We start from the raw sequence: 8,940 nt of genomic DNA on the forward strand, positions 1-8,940 counted from the left end.
TACTAGGTTAAACCAGTGAAGAAGAAGAAGAAGAAGAAGAAGAAGAAGAAGAAGAAGAAGAAGAAGAAGAAGAAGAAGAAGGCTACTCATGGCACCCAGGGGGCGTAAAAAAAAGCAGCACCCGTAATAAGTGTAACGAGTGGCAGCTGCGTTTGTTCCGCCGTGACGCCCCCCTGTGAAAAGCGCGCGTTCTTCTTATTCTCAAAGCGAGAGAGAGAGAGAGAGGACTCCGCTCGCTCGCGTGAGGGAGCCATGACTGATGGACGGGACGTGGCACCCTCAGCGTTTGACACGGGAAATGTGTAATTACAACTGACTCCGTCGTGGTTTTTGTCACTGTGTTATCCGATGATTGTGAATAATTTGCGCGCTATGGTGTGTGATGATATAATCCCCGGGACACAGACTGCCATTAAAATGTTATATTGCTCCCTGTGTGAGTCTGAGTGTGTGTGTGTGTTGTGTCGCACCGCCAACATCACCGCAGTGGCCCGATCCTGCAGATTTGCACTTTACAACATCCGCAGGATACGGAAGAAGCAATTCAGCTTCTGGTCCAAGCGCTGGTCATCTCCCGCCTGGACCACTGCAACTCGCTCCTAGCTGGACTCCCGGTCTCTGCTATTAAACCTTTGCAGCGTATCCAGAACGCGGCAGCGCGCCTCGTGTTCAACCTACCTAAATTCTCTCATGTGACTCCCCTCTTCCGCCACCTCCACTGGCTCCCTGTAGTAACCCGCATCAGATTCAAGATGATGGTACAGGCGGTCGATGGAACTGCTCCTGCCTACCTCCAAGCCTTGGTCAAACCACACACCCCAGCTCGATCCCTCCGCTCAACTACCTCAGCTGGACGTCTGGTACCGCCATCATCACTAAGAGCAACCAAAGGTCGATCAGCTAAATCACAACTCTTCTCTATCTTGGGACCATAGTGGTGGAACGAGCTCCCTGCTGATGTCAGGACCGCAGAGTCGCTCACCAGCTTCCGCAAACGACTCAAAACCCACCTGTTCAGAGTTCACCTAGACTCTACATAGACATTCAGTCCCTTATTTGTCTGTTGCACTATTGTTTGTTGTACGTCCTGGCACTTAATGAACACACTTAATGCAGGTTGTATTCATTCATTGTACTTAATTGTGTAGCATGTACTTAATTGTGTTGTGCATGCATGTTGTGTAGCATGCACTTAATTGTGTAGCATCTGCAGTAGCTAGCTATCACTGCTGTATACGGGGAATGGGGTCAGCCTGGCGACTGTTAGTACTTGCACTTGGTTCTATGAACATCTTTACTGTACCGACGGCGATATATTGTTTCACTATGACAAATGTACTATTGTAAGTCGCTTTGGATAAAAGCGTCTGCTAAATGCCCTAAATGTAAAATGTGTGTGTGTGTGTGTGTGTGCGTGTGTGTGTGTGTACATGTCATGTGTGTGTATGTATGTGTATAAGTGTGTGCGTGTGTGTGTGTGCGCTTGTGCAGGTGCACGTGTGTGTGTGTGTGTGTGTGTGTACACATGTGCAGGTGCACATGTGTATGTGTGCATGCGTGCGTGTATGTATGTATGTATGTATGTATGTATGTATGTATGTATGTATGTATGTATGTATGTATGTATGTATGTATGTATGTATGTATGTATGTATGTATGTATGTATGTATGTATGTATGTATGTATGTATGTATGTATGTATGTGTGTGTGTGTGTGTGTGTGTGTGTGTGTGTGTGTGCGTGTGTGCGCTTGTGCAGGTGCACGTGTGTGTGTGTGTGTGTGTGTGTGTATGTGTGTGTGTGTGTGTGTGCATGCGTGCGCGTGTGTGTGTGTGCGTGCGTGCGTGCGTGCGTGCGTGCGTGCGTGCGTGCGTGCGTGCGTGCGTGCGCGCGCGTGCGTGCGTGCGTGTGTGCGTGCGTGTGTGTGAACCCAAACTTGGCCATGTACTCTGTTTTGCCTTCCCTCGTGCTCACGGTCTCCGCTCACTCAGACGATGAACGCCCTGATTTCCCTGGAGCTCTCTCCGTTTCCTTAGAGGTGCGCCACGGTTTGTGACCGGGGCCAAGTTTGAAAGTGAAATTCACCCCAAAAAAAATAAAAAGGTTCCAGCCATTCACAATTATAATTCAATCAGCGAACGTCAACACGCGCGCGCACACATTGTAATTAGAGCGTTTTAACTGGTAGTAGTTCTATAGGCGGGCACGCTTAGGGGCGTGTGTGTGTGTGTGTGTGTGTGTGTGTGTGTGTGTGTGTGTGTGTGTGTTTGTGTTGGCATTAGCGCGTGTGTGAGTATATACACATTTTGTACCCATTACCCCTATCGGGCGCAGAGCGACAGTTGGCCTGGCAAACGGTTTCCCCCGGAGGATTCGTTGTTTTTGGAATTGGATATTGACTCCAGGTGTGCTTCCCAGGTTGCCAAGCAGGCTGTGCGCTGGATATTGGGTTTACCACACCAGTGTGCACGGAGAAGATTCACCTGCGCTCAACCTTGTTATCGCATGGCACCAGCCCACTGCCTACCCTTCAGATAAAAGATATCAAAAAATTATATGTATATATATTTATATACACAAACAATATATCGTTCTCCCAATTCCATGACGTTGACATGGGTCTGAACAATTTATCCTAATGATTCAATGCGAACGTTCGAAGGGTTCGCAATCTAAAACGCGATCGATCGCGTGACATGCGTACGTGGCATCGATTGAAAACACGCGCGCAACCTTTCATTGATTCCTGCTGCATGTTTAATCATGATCACACGGGGGCCGACAGAGAACGATCTGCAGGGGTCTCTCCGCGGCGTGTATACATGAACGGGGGGATCAGATATGGCTCAGAATGCATAGAGAAGGCGTGTGATGAGACAACGTGCTACGCAGGGGCCACAACGACTTTGATACCATCGTATCCATGTAGCGTTATTATTATTAATATCACAGCACAGTATATCATCAGCAGCCTTCACTATGGGAAGGAAATTACACTATTAGCATCTTTCTACAATTTGCATTTACTAATGAAATTGCACAAATCGATTACTACTACTACTACTACTACAAATACAACTACTGCCCTCGATATCGGTGCTTGCAAATAAAAATGATACAGAAATATACATTATTATTATTATCATTATTATAATGATTGAAGTGACAGTAACTTGCACTGACTTGATGATAGACACGGTCTTAAGTGGGCCGCTGATTACTTGGCTGACAGTAAAATAAGTACGTACACCCAAAGTCGAGTTCCGTCCAGCAAGGCCCCGGGTTGTTTTGGATGACTTGTCTCATAACAAGTTGTCTTTAGCGTAACCACGCGCTAAAGTACGCACTCTGGTTAAAACAAGCCAGTGGTGTCGACCCTGGATAGCCCACATGTGTACTAAATAAGTCATTTTGTGGAAAGTAGAAGTTCCTTTTACAAATCGTATTATAACTGTACATTTTGCGTTTCCTGGTGGTCCATAGCTGACTTTAGCAACTTGTGTGATGTCTTCGAATGAGTGGAGGACAAAATAATGAAGGCAAAGACTAAAGGCTAAGGCGTTGTGACCTACTGACTCCCAGTCGCTGTTGGTCTATATTTGAAACTGCTATTATTTCTAATAGTTATGGTGGGATGACAGAGTTTTTCATTGTGCCAACTACAAGTTGTCGGCCATTTCATGAGGTTTTGGTTAGCCCTGGCAGGAATTTAAGTCTTGCTCACTGGGTAACAAAAAGGCAGGTGATGAACTGTACACAAGTGTGTGTGTGTGTGTGTGTGTGTGTGTGTGTGTGTGTGTGTGTGTGTGTGTGTGTGTGTGTGTGTGTGTGTTCTGTCACAGACCTATCGTATCAAACCCTTATATAACGAATGTGTGCAATATATCACTCTTGCTGTGCAAAATGGAGGCAACATGTATTAATGCCAACAATAAGTCTGAATATTTAGTCATGTTGCATTCTTACTTTGTATCCAAATTTAGTGAGAAAACACAAGACCAACTTAAACCTCACAAGCAGCCGTCTGTCGAGCCTATTAAATACACTGCGACACAGTGACAATAATACCACACAGATTGTGTCTGCTTTTCTTACACAAATTACATTTAAATCCATATGTTCTCAAGGGACTAGCGTCTCAACGGGACTGTGAAAGCACAGCTGCTGTAGATATTTCAAAGACTAACAAGGACAAAAGTTTATCTCTGGTGAGTATGGCGACTTTTAATTGGTCAGTGTTTTTACGAACCAATTGTTTTTACCAACAAGCACCTCACTAGCATTTAGCAAGAACACGTCAACACCTTTGCATGTGCTTATCTGTTTGCATCTATATCTTTCTCCATTGATGCCACATAATGGTTTCAATGCATAGCAAGGTCTCTAATTTCAATTCAATTTTTCAAGACATTTTATTGCTTTGAACTATGAACTTTTTAGTTGAGTTAAAATAAATGGTTGGGTGGTCCATAGAAGCGTGCAGCGAGGAGCTGGCTGTAACTTATCTATATTTGTCTTTTTCCATCTAAAGAAATTACGGTTATTCCATTCCAATCTCATCCATCACGCCTCATGCCTTTTCACACTTTTACGCTTTTCTCTGCGCACAAATGTCAGACATTAGCTTCTGCTGTTAACATCAAATGCACCAGAGAACGTCCTGCCATTTAGTTTGGTCAGCTAGGGAAACACAGCCGCTTGGTGGACAGATAATGGCTTTGACATCCGTCCCTCTGTGACCCCATGGCACGCTTGGGGGCCCTTGAGAAGCGCAATATAAATGCAATGAATTATGTAAGGGTTAATGTATAGAATGCCGGTCATTATTGGGAAATAAGCCCCTTCAGGGCGAAGCAAGACAACTCCGCTTCGCGTCGGTGTCCGGTTCGCCCTGGTGGGGCTAATTTTAGATAATTACCGTACTATACATTATCCCGCTTATTACACGGTTACTTGCCGAAAAACACAAAAAATAACTTCACACGGAGTGTCTTCTTATGATTACCATTCGTAGTGTTGATCAGCAGAGAAATAGTCCGCCAAAGCCGTGATGTTGCTTAGCAACCGAATCCGGTAGGGTTGATAAGTTAACGGACTACTTGGGGAGCGATAGAAAAGATTAAAAAAAAAGAATCCACTTTTCTTGACAGCGGTCATTATATGCTTAGCAACGGTCATTATTGAAAAATAATTAATCGGGAAGGCCAACGCAAGTGAACAGAGCATTCCACAGCATTGAGGAGAGCCGTGTAATAATCATATTTATTATGATGGGACAATGTTGCAGGTTAACATGGATGTTTATTAAACATAACTTTGACCAGTGCTGGAGAACCGGTGCGGTAAGATAGGACTCTCAGGACCGGAGACCCTCAGGTCTGTGAGCGAGACAATCTCTCTTACCTCCTTCATTGGGGAGCCTCCATTTGTTCCAATCAGTGTGTGAGTGTGTGTGTGTGTGTGTGTGTGTACGTGCACATGTTTGTGTGAGTGTTTGTGCGCATGTGTGTGTGTGTGTGTGTGGTGGGCGTGTCTGCAGGTTTGTGTGCAAGTTTGTGTGTGCAGTTGTGTGTCTGTGTGTGCATATGTGCCCAATGTATGTGTGTGTATGTGTGTGTGTGTGTGTGTGTGCAAGTAAGTGTGTGTCTGTTTCTGCGAATGTGTGTGTGCATACGTGCACATTTTTGTGTGTGTGTGCGTGTGCGCGTGTGTGTGTGTGTGTGTGTGTACGATGGGCTGGCTCTTCTTCTTCAGGGTGTCTTTCTGCTTAACAACTATATTACTCTGGGATGGACTCAATCCCCTCGAGCCTTTAGCCTGGAGTACAACAAGAGCGAAGGGGGGCGAGGGAGATTGCAGCTGAATATTGAAGCCTACATTCATTTCTATTAATGGAGGTGGGAGAGGGGGGTCACTGCAGAATATTAAACCATGCATTTATATTTAGATTAGAAGTTTTTCTACAGAACAGTGGGCATTTTCATGCGGCAGGAAATATATACGATTTAATGGCTAGCGAGCAGAAAATTGGTCAAGAATTATTTGGGACAGAGTTAATTGGATCTTCACGCGACCATCATCCCTTTGAGGATTCAAAGAGCCGGGATAAGACGGACGAGGAAGTGAGGAAGTTCCAGTGATCATGGAAGTCTTGTTATCGCGGGGGCTTTCAGAGGGGAGAGCACTCAAACGATGATTGTACGTCTCTTCGCCTCACTCCCAATGTGGAACACGGAGAGATGGCACTCACGTGTTAGACATTGTCATGGCAATGTACAGTGTGTGTACACTGGCGGAAAACTATTAAATAAGGGGGGGGGGGGACAGGCAAGTGTTAATGAAGTCTATGTGTCAGCGGGAAAGGACTGTTGAGATATGCACGTTGCGATTCTTGCGTTAACTTCCACTGCGCGTGGCCCGTACTCTGATATTAATGAAAACAGCTCCATGATTTTGGTCTTGTACGGTCACTTAGTGATTGGATTGTGAGTCCACTCTGTAAATCCAGGGACTAATACGCCACAAGACCCGGGCAATAAATACTGGCTTTCTTGTTGTCAAGGGGTTTAAATGGGTTCAGACTGGAAAAGGGACTTTGTGGAAGTGGAACAAAGAGGGCTCAGAGATTTATTCCCTGTGGCAAGTCAATTACCCGGCTGCAAACAGACAGTGGCTTGTTGGTAGTGAATCACGACTTATGGTAAACCTGTAGGTATGTCTCGGAGAAAACTCACCTAGCGACCGGGTGGCACTCAGGGCGATCACTCACCTCCGCCGTAAACCTCTTCAACCGAAACAAGCCAAACATTCAATAAATAATGTTTCGGAAGCTTGGTAGTCCAGGGATTTTAACGTTCTGGGTTCAATCCCCCCCATGTACCCAGAGGCACCTTTGAGCATAACTCAGCCGCCTGGATGAAAGTGGCTAGATAGTGATACATTACTCGGTGGTAAATAGTGCAACACACCCGGCACACTTACATTCACCCACTGCCTGACCTGCTGTAGTTGATCATACGTGGGGCGCTTTGGTCGGGTGGAAAAGGTTTTTTGCCAACAAAGACAACGTGGCTGGGTAAGACCAAAGAAAGAGAGTATATGTGTGTGTGTGTGTGTGCGTGCGTGCGTGCGTGCGTGCGTGCGTGTGTGCGTGCGTGCGTGCGTGCGTGCGTGCGTGCGTGTGTGTGTTTGGGGCGAGGGAGGGGTCCTCCTAATTGATGGCTAAAGCTGTTTGGAAGAGATACAGGTCTTGCTCGGGAGCGGTGAGGTGGAGAAGGTGATGGATGTTCACTGTGAACATCCGCTGGCCACGCAGGACTAGAGGTCTCCGCCCCGGCCTGCCACGGCTGACGTCGCCGGGCGGGGACCCAGCTGTCGGGAGTCAACCAAGGACAAAGATGGAAGATTATGTGGACGTCAGCCAGCGGCGCTGCCGAGAGCAAACCCCATTCCACCAAGAATAAACAACTCAACAACAATACGGTTTGCTAACTGTCCCTTTGACACAGTAGTTAGAAACTGAGAGGAATATATAAATATATATATATATATATATATATATATATATATATTTAAATATGCATGCAGAAAAATAGCTGGTTAGAACCTCCAAATAGAGGTTGGAGAACTTGGCTCATGAAACGTGGGTGTCTGCAGAAAACTTGTGTTGTGTATCAGTACATGCTTACTGATGAACAGTCACCAGGACAAATCAACCTGATCAATCATCAGACATGGCATCTCCTCCACACGGAGCCCCTACCTGTTTTTGCGCACCTACGTTTTTTTTTTTTTGCTCCATCGCTGAGCTTCCGTCAACTGTTTGGATCCATCTTATTAAGCAGAAGTGCCGTCTCTAATTGAATACTCCACGACATTTTGGCTCTCCCACCAGACTGCCAAACTGCCAAACATTTCAGCCGCGTTTCAGCTTTGCGCGTCTCCGTAATTGGGTTCAAGTCTTGGTTCTAGTCAGGAGAGAGACATCAATATGGTAGCGGAGAGAGGGCAAGAATCAACTGAGCCGAGAGTTTTGTTGCTTTCCAATGATGGCAGATGGGAAAACAAAGGATGGGCTTATTTGATTAACCGGAAAGGATCCAAAAGTTGCTTGCTAGCGACTATGGTGATTCATCGATTCATGTCGATGAGTTTGTAAAAATGAATATCACAAAACACACGTCACTGTTCTATGCCTGCTGTCCAAATCATATCCAAAGTGCAATACAATAGGGTAAATTATGCTGTCAGTGTTCGGACACTATAACAGGGGTTGCCAATTAAGAGTTTGTGCCAACGGGAAGAATGTATAATATAGAAACAAGACTGGATAACACAAAGGTAAGAGACATAAAGAAAGAGAGAGCAAGAGGAGGAAGTGAAAGAGAAAGAGAAAGAGAGACAGGTAGAGAAACTTTGAGGAATGTAGTACTTAAAAGCACTGTCAAATCGTAAATATCATTTTAAATCGTCAAACAATCCTCCAACAAATACTTTGGTAGATGTGGCTAAGTATATTTTCAACATATAACACACTATTCGCAGTCAGCTCGAAAAACTTTCCGTATTGTTTCTAGCTTGCTAGGCGGGTGTTGAGTTGTAGAAAAGAGAGCAGATGCCTTTCAGATTAGCCTTGTTTCCAATGTTAGGACATTTCACGGCCTGCATATAACGTCTCCCGCTTCTGATGATATCAAAAAATATATCCTGTTGAGCGTCTGACGCCGGCAGCACACTTTCGCAGCAGAGTAAGCCCATGTACGGATTTCTGCGAAAAGTGCAAGCGCTGGAATTTATATATATATACGGATTTTTTTTCAAAGCCACCTCATTTCCACAGAATCCCCGCCTGTTCTCTTTGCCTCCCCGTGTCGTTCCTCGTCTTCGTCTCCAGATCTCCATCCTCGCCCCCCACTCCCCCCACCCCCCACCCCCCTCCC

The 8,940-nt window shown here is 45.6% G+C and overlaps 1 protein-coding gene across 1 annotated transcript in view; it reads right to left on the minus strand.

Annotated features, from left to right (window-relative positions):
• The window catches only part of LOC311340438 (VPS10 domain-containing receptor SorCS1-like), a gene marked incomplete at its 5' end in the record, with an annotated part of 105,426 nt that overhangs the window by 37,564 nt on the left and 58,922 nt on the right, over window positions 1–8,940 (minus strand).

This window comes from Micromesistius poutassou (assembly GCF_964030765.1).
Source record: "Micromesistius poutassou genome assembly, chromosome: 3".
NCBI classification, from domain to species: domain Eukaryota; kingdom Metazoa; phylum Chordata; class Actinopteri; order Gadiformes; family Gadidae; genus Micromesistius; species Micromesistius poutassou.